Raw genomic sequence first — 13,254 nt, forward strand, 5'->3', positions numbered from 1 at the left:
TGATGCAGTAGTCGAGGCTGGATAGGATGAGTCTTTATATCAGCATGGTAGCAGATTGGATGTAGAAGAATGGGTGGATTTTAGAGATGGTGTGACAGTAGAACTGACAGGATTTGAGGATTGATAGAAATGGGACTGAGGAATTTCAATTTGTTTCTATCCAGAAATCAGCAGGATTATATAGTATACATATCATAAAGTCAGTGGTAGAAAAGAGGGAAAATAAATTATTCACTGAAAAAGTAAATGCTTGTACAAAGACAAGGAGTAATGGGTTTGTATTGGAAAAGCTTTAGCTGGGCCATTAGGAAGAAGTTTCAAACAACCAACAAGGTTCCCTAGAGGTATAATTACGGCCCCTTCTACAGACACATTTAAATTAATGGTATTTACATGGGATGGATGATAATCTACAAATTTAAGGGAGACATTAAGTCAGCCAAATGCTCTAGAAATCAAATGGGGTGTCATCAAATGAAATTTTCCTATGGCAAAAATGTGTCCTGAAATGGACTATGCAATGTTGCAATGAAAACTGTTTTTCTCGGTGAGATTTCTCTTCCTACCTCTGGGCCCCATACTAGAGTAAACTTGCTCTCAGCAAGATAAAGGGTAGCAATAACATTGGTGGGATTTAGACCTGTTGCTCACTGGTCTTCTTGGGGCCCCAGACTTGAGCAGACTTGTTCGTGAGGCCATTCAGGGAAGATGGTGGGAAATATAAAGGTCAGAAACATTCTATTTGGAAGAATCTTGTAATAGATCAAGGGAGACAGCTGGTATCCATCTAGTGGAATGAGGATACTGTATCCATTTTTGCTCCATCCACAGGCAAATACATTTTCTTTTGGCTTTGTTAATGTGCATATAGCTTAGCTTAACCGGGCGTTTTCGGGAAGTGACTGTCCACAGTGTTGTCGACTGAGTTTGGGTTCAAGGGAAAGGTTAAGAGAAATATGAGCCCAGTTTACAGCCCCCAAACATTTCCCATAGATCCAGGGTGAGAAGCAGAACCAATATGTTTATCTTCTCCAGAAAAGAGGTTCCAATACTTGAATAATGAAAATGAATCATTAGAGTGGCTAGGACATGAGAGATGATGAGGGGTTTAAGGTCCCAGGGGATAGAATCTAAAATTGGGAATCTTGGAATAAACAGACAAAAGACTAACCATTTCCCACAAAGAGTAATAGAATACAGAATACATCCTTCAGGCCACAATGAAGCAAAGGGATAAAAGTGGGACTTTTTCTTGAGAAGAATATTAAGATATATAGAGAAGAAGCATGGAGAATGGATTAAGATGAACCATTCTGGGACAAAGATGATGGTCCAGACAGCCTTAAAATTGTTCATGTTCTTAGTCCTTTCCAGGATTAGAAAATGAAATCATAATTATATTTGAATTTATAGCATGAATTTATTCTAAGGAGTTCATTTGAACTATTTCATTCAACCTAAGCAAATCACTCTGCAGCAGGGAGGGAGCAGGCTTTGACAGCTCCATTTTTAAGATGAGGAGACTGCAGTACAGAGAGGTTGCATGAATTGCCCAAATGGAAACAGTGTGTACACAGACCACCAACCCGCTTTCCTAAAGTTAGACATCCTTCTTAATGCAAACTCCCCCTTGTAGAATAACCTTCCACTTCACAATTACTGCACAACCTTCCGCTATACTCCAAAACCCCCTTGCTTTCTACAAAGTATTTTTCCATTTTAAGTGCAGTGTCCCTACATACAAATAATGACCTCTTTGAATAATCTAAAGATTATGAGATTATGGGGACAGCATACACCATATCATATCTTGACATTTTTAAACATTTTTTCCTATATTCACATACATTTGCTTACACAAAGATAACCACACAAACCCACATATACACATCTATGCAGACTACAAAGAGCTTGTGCTATGTACTTTCATTACTCAGCAACTCAGACATACACCGAGACATAAAGCTACCAAGACAGAGCAAGGCAGACACAGAGAAGGAGTCAAAGACCTAGACAGAGTCATCGATACAGAGACATAGATTCTGAGGAGGAAAAGACAGGAACATAGAGGAGAGAGAGAGAGATAAACATCTAGATAGAAGGGGATAAAGAGAAATGGAAAAGAGGGAGAGCAATCCTTGTCATTCCTGATCATGATTCAGAGGAAATGAATTGTCTTGATTTTAAATTTGTCCTTGGTAAATGTTATTTTTCCAATTTCCCTAAGAATTGAGCTTCATACATGTACCTCACACTTCAGGGAATTTGATGGAGGGGGATGGGATGCATCTCTAGATTCCAAGTTCATTATGGGTAGGAATGTGTCTGCTAATTCTGTTGTACTGTTCTCTCTCACAAGCATTTAATACAGTGCTCTGCACATAGTAAGCACTCAACAAATATGATTGATTGATTGATCTCCTTTTTTCCAAAAATCAATAGTTTTCCAATGCCAGTTTCGTTATGACAGAGCTCCTTTAGGAGCACATCTGTAGCAATTAAAGACATTCTATGGTGTATTATTTCTCTCTCCCCAAAACAAAGGCAAATCATAAAATTCTCCAACTGCCCTCCCTTAGGTAAATTGCTATAATCTCTTCCAAAGGCATTGCACTGAAGATGCATCTGGAGGGAACACAGGGAGGATAGAAGGTAAGATGGCAATATAGTCAAATGGGAAATGAATCTAGCATTATGATAAAAATAGTAATATAAGTTCCCCAATTTTCCATCAGGTCTCTTAGAGTTCTGGAAAAGGTAAGCATGCAGCTAGAGAGGTAAACTTCACAAATACTCTGGAATGATGCCAGAAATAAGGAACGGGATTTGACAAGGTATCCAACAGGGCAACAAACTTCTAAGGAGATGCAGTACATTAGAAAGTGGGTTTCAGTCAGAAGCAATGCTGAACTGAAAAAATCAGACCCGTGGCAGGGACTGAATACAATTTCCTAGTTCCCTGGGCACCTGTGGGGAACTTCAAATGAATTTTGTCACTTTTTCGACTGAACTCCAAATACGCAGCGCGCTTAGTCACTCATGACTCATTATTCACCCTTATTGTTTGAACTACATTTGTCATCCACTTGCTGGCCTTTAATATCTTAACCTCATTAATTTCCATGCCTGCTGTCTTTCATTTCCTGTTTAGTTCTCCCCATAACAGCCACACCTTCACAATGCTGGGATGTGTTGTTTTATCAAAAATGCTCTCTCAACACATTTGCCATCATTAACATTACCATTATGTTCTGTTAAATTGCTTGTTTTAGACCTCAATTAAGAACATCAGGGTTAGGAGTGGCAGGGCACATTAATTTTCTAATGTGACCTTCTTTTGCACTAATAATCCTTTTCAGGTATCAGATAAAGTGATTCAGCTTAAAGGACAGCCAATTTTCCAAAAAGGTTTTCTGGACACAAATGAGTCTTGCTAGAATATTTTGCAGATAACATCTTAAATGTCCTAACTCGGTAGTCAATCAGATGGGCAGAGTGGGAACTCGTGGAGTCCATTAATCTGAGGAGAGGAGAGACATCCCTGAGAAAAATCATGCTTAAATACCACATTAGCTTCCTGCGTGGTTGTTCAGTGTTTGAGTAGAGAAACCATCAGTACTTGGGCTTACAAGACACCTCCAGTATCTCTGCTCTTGAATCAAAGCTCATAAAGGAAATTCGTCCATGAGTCTGATCATGCAAGTGATCCACACAGTACTGGATATTCTCCAAGAAGGCAAGAAAAGACTTTCTTATATATAATGATGTAAAGTGGATGATGAGTAGTCTGTTCCCAGTCTCAGTTAATAATAGTAATAATAATGTTGGTATTTGTTAAGCGCTTACTATGTGCCGAGCACCATTCTAAGCGCTAGGGTAGGTACAGGGTAATCAGGTTGTCTCACGTGGGGCTCACAGTCTGAATCCCCATTTTCATGAGGTAACTGAGGCACATAAAAGTGAAGTGACTTGCCCAAAGTCACACAGCTGACAGGTTGCGGAGCCGGGATTAGAACACATGACCTCTGACTCCTAAGTTGGGGCTCTTGAACAGCACTTCTCCTTGGCATAAATGGACATGGAAAATATTAATGTGAGTCCCTTGCAAGTGCTTCTGGGACATGGAGTGTGTCTAACCTGATTAGCTTGTATTCACTCATTCATTCAGTTGAGTTTATTGAGCACTTTCTGTGTGCAGAGCACTGCACTAAGCATTTGGGGGAGTACAATCAACAATAAACAGACATGTTCCCTGTGCACAATGAGCTTACATTCTAGAGAGGGAGACAGGCATTAATATAAAAAAAATTACAGCTTTGTACATAAGTGCTGTAGGGCTAGGAGGGGGGATAAATAAAGGGAGCAAGTCAGGGCGATGCAGAAAGGAGTGGAAGAAGAGGAAAGGAGGGCTCAGTCTGGGAAGGTCTCTTGGAGGCTCTGGATAGGGGAGAATAATTTTCTGTCCAATTTGAGGAGGGAGGGCATTCCAGGACAGAGGCAGGATGTGGGTGAGGGGTCAGCAGTGAGATAGACGAGACCTAGGTACAGTGAGAAGGTTGGCATTAAAGGAGCAAAGTGTGCAGGCTGAGCTTTAATAGGAGAGTAGCGAGGTATCTACCCCAGTGCTTAGTATAGTGCCTGACACAGAGAAATACTGAGAAAATACAATAAAAAATTGTTTGCTGTTGCATTCTATGATAATATTTTTCTCCAATCACTTTCACTTGGAATTGTCTGTACACAGTGTGTCCTGCAAAGGCATTTGCCATATGATGGCTCAGTGTTGCTTGTAAAATACCTTAAAAAGCTGGAACTCAATATTATGAAATTAGATCCAAAGACAATAAAATCAGTATTTCTGCACAGCCATATTCAGGATGCTTATGGACCAAATCTTAGGAGCTGGCAAAAAAAAAACTTCCCATTCCCATTCTTTGCATTCATTCATCCAATCGTATTTATTGGGCACTTACTATCTGCAGAGCACTGTACTAAAGGCTTGGGAGAGTACAGTACAACAATAAACAGATACATTCCCTGCCCATAAGGAGCTTACAATCTACAGTCTGCAACAGGACACCTAGATATGAATCGAGCAACGGCCCCAACTCTCCTGGAATGGTGCCAATGAGAGGAGACAGAAAAGCTGATGAAGATGGATGCAAAAATCCAGGATTCATTCATGAAATGCTCTTTTCCTAAAGGCAGCGTGTTTGCTTCCACTTTGCCGCAACATATCGAGCAGGCCACCAGGAGCGCCAATAAGTTAAGGTATGCAATTAGGAAATAAACATGAGAGCTAGTTAAAGACATATTGTTGATAAAATCATTAAAGAATTGATATGTAAGCATGTTCCGATGATCGGCAACCAGTGCAAACTAATCTTACCTAAATTGTAAATGCTTCATAATCAAATATTTATGGCTCTCTCTGCAGTGTTTGAAAAATTAAATTATTAAAAGCAAATATTGTAGCAAATAGGTTCCCATCCATCTCAATAGAAGTTACATTTCACTATCACTGTCACATTATTACTTTTTTGCTTTCAGCCTTTTAAGATTGAAGAGAATGGTAACAAACTCCAGTAACAAATCAAAGCTTTTCAATGTAATTTACTTTGTGAGTAATTTCTAATTGATTCAGACTGATGGGCCTGCACAGTTTGATGTATTGCTGAAATAGAAGATACTCTGGACCACGTAAATTTATAAGCTCCTCTTCTGGAGAGAAAAATGGCTGCCATATTTCATGTTGTCATTTTTAGCTACTACAATGTACTTGTAGACCTACGCGGGGTTCTTTTTTACAAAAAAAAAAAATCCAAACAATGTGTACACCTGTCACTTTTCTTCTTCCCTGTAACAAAGCCGGCACAAACCACCCTTCTGTATCCTGAAAGCTAAGGATTCAGAAAAGCACAGAATTAATCCAAATGGACCAGTCTTATATATAAAAACATTGTTGCCTAGCAACATCATTCAGCCACCTGCAGGTTGGAGTTCACATCTTGTTAGCGTCATTAAAATTAGAACAATGAAATGGTTTGGTTGTGTGTTTTTGGTTCAGAGCATTTGCTGTGATTGTTCAGGTTTGCACTATGCTTTGCTGAAAAACACAAACGTTATTTCTCCACAAGATTATTCTGTCCGGGTCTCCCAGTATTTTGAAAATGAGAGGGGAGAAAAAAAGAGAGATTGTGCTTGTGTGTCTTGCCTGCTCAAAAGGTCAGAGGCACTTCACCTCAATTCAGTGACAAATTGCTTTATTTTACAGCAGACATATCACTGGAATTTGAAAACAGTCATGCCAGGCACACCTTTGTATTTTAACTAAAGACCGCCATCCAGTATGCGTGCTCCCTTGCTTAGAGAACATTTCTGCGGATGGGAGAGAAGGCAAAAAGTAGTTTTTCACCTTTTTCCCAGAAATGATTATTTGCAGAGGTCCATGTCTTATGAACTGTGTTTTAATTTAAGAACTTAAAGAACACTCCTTGATTGGGGTCCTGACCTCTCTCCAAGAATGGACGTTTGAACTAACCTCTAGCCCAATTCCTTTCTCTCCTTCCCTTTGCACAAAAACTGTCCAGAAATAATAATAGAGTCCTTCCCATTGGTTGAGCCCAACTTGGGGTTTCAGTCACTTTTCAGAGCCACCAGAGACCTTCCTCTTCCAGATTCTCCAAGGAGATAACAGTTCTGTCAGGGAATTAAGGAGAATTTAGTTAGGCTCCTGAGGAATGAGGATTTTGTTGGAATCAATTCAATGCAGTCTCAGGTCTTTAATTTCAAAGTTCCAATTGTTTTCTTCTTAGGATCTTGAACAGGGGCAGCAAAAACTAAATCATTTCCTTTTTTAAGAAAACAATTTTCTGTCATCAGGGCAAGGGAAAACCAGTCCCTCCGCAAAGTTAAAATGAAGCATTAAAATGAGAAGCAGTGTGGTCTAGTGTCTAAAGCATGGGCCTGGGAATCAGAAGGCCCTGGGTTCTATTCCTGGAACCACCATTTGTCTGCTGTGTGATTTGGAGCAAGTCACTTAACTTTTCTGTGCCCCAGTAACCTCATCTGTAAAATGGAGATTAAGACTGTGAGCCCCATGAAAGGTGGACTGCGTCAAACCTGATTAGCTTGTATCTATCCCAGCACTGAATACAGTGCCTGGCAAGTAGTAAATGCTTAACGAATACCAGGAAAAATGGATTGTAAGCTCCTTGAGCACAGGGATCATTTCTACTTATGCTACTGTATTTTCTCAAGCGCTTAATACAATCCTCTGCATAAAATAAGAGTTCAAAAAATAACATTGATTGATTGACCGAAGGGTCCTGCCAGCCTTGAATTAGCACTTACTTTTTGCAGAATATTGGACTAAGATTTTGGGAAGGTAAAATTCAGATGGTAGATACTACCCCATCCTCAAGGTGTAATAGTTTATGCTTCCTGGTTATAGCCACCTTTCCCTCAGGAAATCAGAAGTCACAGGATTCTAGAGCATGAAATTCCAACTTCTTACATGTATACATACACACACATACACTTATACACACAAGTTACAGGCACAGATTAACCAAGCAAGCCAGTGTTAGGTTGATTAGCAGTTGCTCCAAGATGATCTTGTAGAAACATTAGAGATATTGTAAAACACTCATCCAGGGTTTGATATAAAACGCATCACTGCCTCAGGATAAAAGATTTTTACAACAAAGCCTGACAAAGAGCAGAGCCAAAGCTCACAGCGGGGACACCAGGTTGAGCCATTTACAAAGTAGCAGAAGCCAAAGGGGTGTTCTTCTTGGTGTCCTGTCACGTCGGTCCTATAAGGCCATGCTAGGTGCCCGTTTAGGGAGAGCAACATGGCTGAAGCAGTTCTTATTAATTTGACTGTCTTTCAGGAGAGGAGGCACCATCATTCGGTCTTCATTGTATGGAATGGTGCTAACCGATATTCTGTATGGGCTCTGAGATGGCCCCATCACAATTGAAACAAACTGTTTGGTCGCCAGGGGCTCTATTTTCATTGTTGGTATATCATTCCTATTATGTCTGCACACAGTAAGCACCCAATAAATAGGATTGAATGAATTGTGTCTCCGATTGGCATGGGTTTGATATTAGAGATTGGAGCAATTGTTGATTCATTGCTTACTCCATCCGGTCCCACTGATAGCTCTTCAGGAGAAAAAGACTTCGGCATGTCTAGATGAAGTTCTTATTGGGTTTGCTCTGCCTAATCCATATTTGCTTTGCATTTACAAAATGGAATTAGGCTGACCCTATTGGTTTGTTCCTATTTTCCTGGCAACTAAATATTCTCTCACTCTTCTTCCCCCTGAGATGGAGGTGAGAAATTTAAGGAGAATATTTATATTCTGGAAGTTTTCCAAATATAATTTTAAAGAAAGGTAAAGGGAAACAGAGATGGTTATTGAGGGATTTTCAGTCCAACAATGTTACTCAATCAAGAGCATTTATTGAGTATCCAAGTGCAAAGAATTATGTACTAAGTGCTTGGGTGTGGCCACCAGAATCAAGACATATATTCCCTGCCTTCAAGGAGCACAGCACCTAAAATATATTATTAGGGACAGAAAACAAGCAGGGCAAATATTTGCCATTGAAATATTATTTTTTGCATACACATAAGCATACATACAATATAAATTCATGGTTAGATTCTACTGAAGTTGCGTTGAAAGATAATACTGCTGATGGCATTACATGGAGCTCTATAACATGAGGATTGTATTTTAATAGAACATCATGTTCTGGGACAGTTGCAATTTAATAACCCTTGAGTCAACTGAAATTTAATGGTAGCGGGTAGATGATTCAAAGATACTCTCAAGACTCACATTTTTCAGTACAAATTCCTATATTACCCCTAGGTCAACTTCTAGCAGAATGCTTAAACCCTTATTGGCATTTTACTGTATTAAACACTATAGAGTTGCAAAACCACAACATACTGTATAGTAAGGCTGAGGCAGCAGCGTGGCTCAGTGGAAAGAGCCTGGGCTTTGGAGTCAGAGGTCATGGGTTCGAATCCCAGCTCTGCCACTTGTCAGCTGTGTGACTCTGGGCAAGTCACTTAACTTCTCTGTGTCTCAATTACCTCATCTGTAAAATGGGGATTAACTGTGAGCCTCACGTGGGATGGCCTGATGACCCTGTATCTCCTCCAGCATTTAGAACAGTGCTCTGCACATAGTAAGCGCTTAACAAATACCAACATTATTATTATTGTAACACTATCGTGTTTTGATTGATGCCACACACATATACAAAACTGTTTCTTCCTACACCAAATCTACTTGCACCAACTTGTGTGGATTGCGTTATTCCCAAACACAGTTGTGCTTTTCCATTGTGTTATATCTCTATCTTGTAATCAAAATGTGTTACATCAGATTTGGGTGCATTACCAGTGGCAGAATTGGTATGTTCATAACGACAGAGATATACTCAATCAGTCTGCCTTCTCGTATCTTACCTCACTGATTTGCTTCAACAACCCAGAGGTACACCTTGCTCTTCTAATGCCAATCTACCCCAGTACCTTGATCTTGTTGCCGACCCTTTGCCCACATCCCCTCTCTGGCTTGGAATTCCCTCATTTTCAGATAAAACAGACCACTTTTCACATTCAAAGCCTTATTGAAATCATATCTCCTTTAAGAGGCCTTCCCCGATTAAAGCCCTCATTTCCATTACTCCTGCCCTCCTTTCTGTGTCACTCTTGCACTTGGATTAGTACCCTTTAAGCACTTGATATTCACACCACCCTCAGCCCCTTAGCACTTTTATACATATCTACAATTCAATCCACGTTTCATCCACCCCTAATCCTACTGGTCCCACCTCACAGCATCACTAAAATCCACCCTTCCCTCCATCCAAACTGCTATCATGTAAATACAATCACTCATCTTAACCTGCCTGAATCAGCCTCCTTGCTGACCTTCCAGGCTCCAGTCTTTCCCCACTCCAGTCCAATCACTTCAATCTGCTGCCCAGATCATTTTTCTATAGAAACGTTCAGGACATGTCACCCACTCCTCAAAAAACTCCAGTGGTTGCCCATCTACCTCTGCATCAAACAAAAACTCCTCACCATTGGCTTTAAAGCACTCCAAATCCTCACCCCCTCCTACCACACCTCACTACCCCTCTTCTACAACCCAGCCCACACACTTCATTCCTACAGTTCTAACCTTCTCACTGTGCCTCCATCTCACCTAACTCACTGCCCACATCCTGCCTCTGGCCTGTAACACCTTTCCTCCTCTTATCAAATAATTACTCTCCCCCACTTGAAAGCTTTATTGAAGGCACATCTCTTCCAAGAAGGCTTCCCAGTCTAAACTCCTGCTTTCCTCTTCTCCCAGTCCCTTCTGCTTCACCCTGTCTTGCTCCCTTTGTTCTTCCCCCCTCCCAGCCCCACAGAAGTTATGTACAAATCTGTAATTTCTTTATTCGTATTGAGGTCTATCTCCCCACCTCTAGACTGGAAGCTCGTTGTAGGCAAGGAATGTGTCTGTTTATGAATATACTGTACTCTCCCAAGTACTTAGTACAGTGCTCTGCACATGGTAAGTGCTCAATAAATATGATTGAATGAATGAATGAATGACTAAATTATTTCAATTTCTGCCTCCCCCTCTAGACTGTAAATTCCTTGTACAGGGAACATGTCTACCAATGTTACTGTATTGTATTCTCCCAAGCGGTTAATATAGTGCTCTGCATACAATAATCACTCAATAAACACCACTGATTGATGTCCACACCTTTTAATTCAAATCCCTAAAACAAGTGGCTTCCAGAAAATACACTTTGAGAGATACATTAGCATCCACTCAATAGCCAAGGACCCAGTGGTTAAACCACTAACCAAATACCTGGGATTGGGGTAAATACTGGAAAATAGTATGAGTAGGAGGAAAAGGCAGGCACTGACAGCAACACATCGGCTTTAAAGCATTCAATCATCTTTCCACCTCCTATCTCGCTTCATTACTCTCCTACTACCATCCAGACTGCACTCTTCTCTCCTCTAATGCCAACCTATTCACGGTACCTCAATCTCATCTATCTCCCCACCGACCTCTAGCCCAAGTCCTGTCTCTGGTCTGGTACGCCCTCATTTAACATATCCGAAAGACAATTACTCTCCCCATCTTCAAAGCCTAACTGAAGGCACATTTCCTCCATGAGGCCTTTCCTGACTAAGCCTTCATTTCCTCTTTTCCTACTCCCTTCTGGGTCACCCTGACTTACTCCCTTTATTCACCTCCCCAGATCCACAATACTTCTGTACATATTCATAATTCACTTATTTAGATTAATGTCTGTTTTCTCCTCCAGACTGTAAGCTTGTTGTGGGCAGGGAATTTGTCTGTTATATTGTTGCATTGTACTCTCCCAAGGGCTTAATACAGTGCTCTGCACAGAGTAATTACTCAATAAATAGGATTGATTGATGGGGTCTGACTTCACCAAATCTGCTACTCCAAACACCTGCTCACAAACTACCTGAAACAAAAAGATTGGGATAGAGAGTCCTATTCTGCTCCTGCAACAACCATACAGACAATTAATTGGAGATATTATCAAAAAGAGATTTGAAGCTGTGCCTCTCTTTCCACGATACGTTGATATCAAATTTCACCATTCTATCTGAAATAGGGTTTGACCTTGTCTAACAGTGCATCGAGGAAGAGGGTCTCAATAGCAAACTGTCCATGTGTTAGATGACGAGCTTTCTCAGATACACATTTCCTTCTTAATTATACCTATTATGTCCTCATTTTAGAGGGTTCCAGGTGCAGGAAAACCAAAACGTACTAGCTAAAAAAATCCCACTAATTTAAAATTCTGAACCCCATTTGGCTGACGTGGAAACACTTGCTTGGTGCTCTCCAGAGGACTAGATATTTCACCTAAAAAATTACCTCAACAAAGTTTCATACCCTAGCAAAACCTGCTTCTTTAATTGCACATTTTTCATAAGATGACCAATTAAAATCCAACCTAAAGAAGCTGATTTGTGTGGACCAGATGCATACTACTGTGGCTTGTTTTTATTATTTACAAGAAGCTGCCTAGATATTATTTAGAACATAAGCTTGGACTGCTCCTTCGGCACTGAGCATGACTCACGGTAGGTGGTGGAGAGATGAGAAGGGTAGATAAATTTAAAATAAATAATGTAATCAAGGAAAGCACAGCCTCACCGTTCAGACACTGCACATTTATCAAGCACATTTTGTTGCTTTGTCCAAAACGGGGCCAAATAAGATGACTGGAGGCTTCTGTCCTGGGATAAACTTTGTGCAGGATCGAAAATCGCCAGCCTTTTGATAGGATGATAATGATACAGCTGAATGAAACTCTATCAGATCCTTTGTTGCAATGTGATCTCAGTGCAACACTGGAAAAGAGGAGTTGTTTTTGATCTCTGCCTGATGGCCTTCCCCAAGCAGGCTTTGTCCATCAGAGCCGTTCGGGCACATTCTGAACAGCAGCAGCAACAGGTGGTAAGGATTTCAAAATGGGCGGTGGCCCAAGAGGGAAAGCAATACTGATTTACCAGTAAGGCTCGGAGGCCTGGGTCTGAGCCAACTCCCAATCCATCTGCCTCTAGAACAGCTTTTAATGTTTGATTATCTTTGAATATGCAAGTGAATTTTGTGTCACTGATTAGCAGCTCCAGCAAGCTCACCATACCCCTGAGAATGTTCCACTGGTGGGAAGGATCTGCAAGGGCAGCCATCTGACCCTGCTTGGAGCTCGACCTGACATTGCGCCTGTCTGGCTCTCAACAATGGCCTCAGGCCTCCCAAATCCATTTCATTTCCAAGATTGGGATCTTCCCACTTTGGTCTTTTCTCTAGTAGCATTTCAGCGTCTGTTTGGAATGTCCTCAGAGTCACTCTTTAGTGTTCCTTGACCAAATAAGGAAGGTTAGTCTATGGCTTGAGTTTCCTTCCCTGGAATACACTCTTCTCACTCCAAGGACCATAGTCTACTGGAAAATCACATGGTTGGGTATGTCAAATCGTGAGAAGCTGCATGGCCTAATGGAAAGAACACGGGCTCTGTGTCCTTGGACAAGTCACTTGACTTTCTGTGCCTCAGTGTCCTCATCTGTGAAATGGGGATTAAGATTGAGAGCCATAATGGGACAGGGACTATGCCCAATCTGATTATCCTGCATCTACTCCAACGCTTCATACAGTGCCTAGTACATAG

Source organism: Ornithorhynchus anatinus, chromosome 6, assembly GCF_004115215.2.
Source record: "Ornithorhynchus anatinus isolate Pmale09 chromosome 6, mOrnAna1.pri.v4, whole genome shotgun sequence".
In the NCBI taxonomy this organism is placed as follows: domain Eukaryota; kingdom Metazoa; phylum Chordata; class Mammalia; order Monotremata; family Ornithorhynchidae; genus Ornithorhynchus; species Ornithorhynchus anatinus.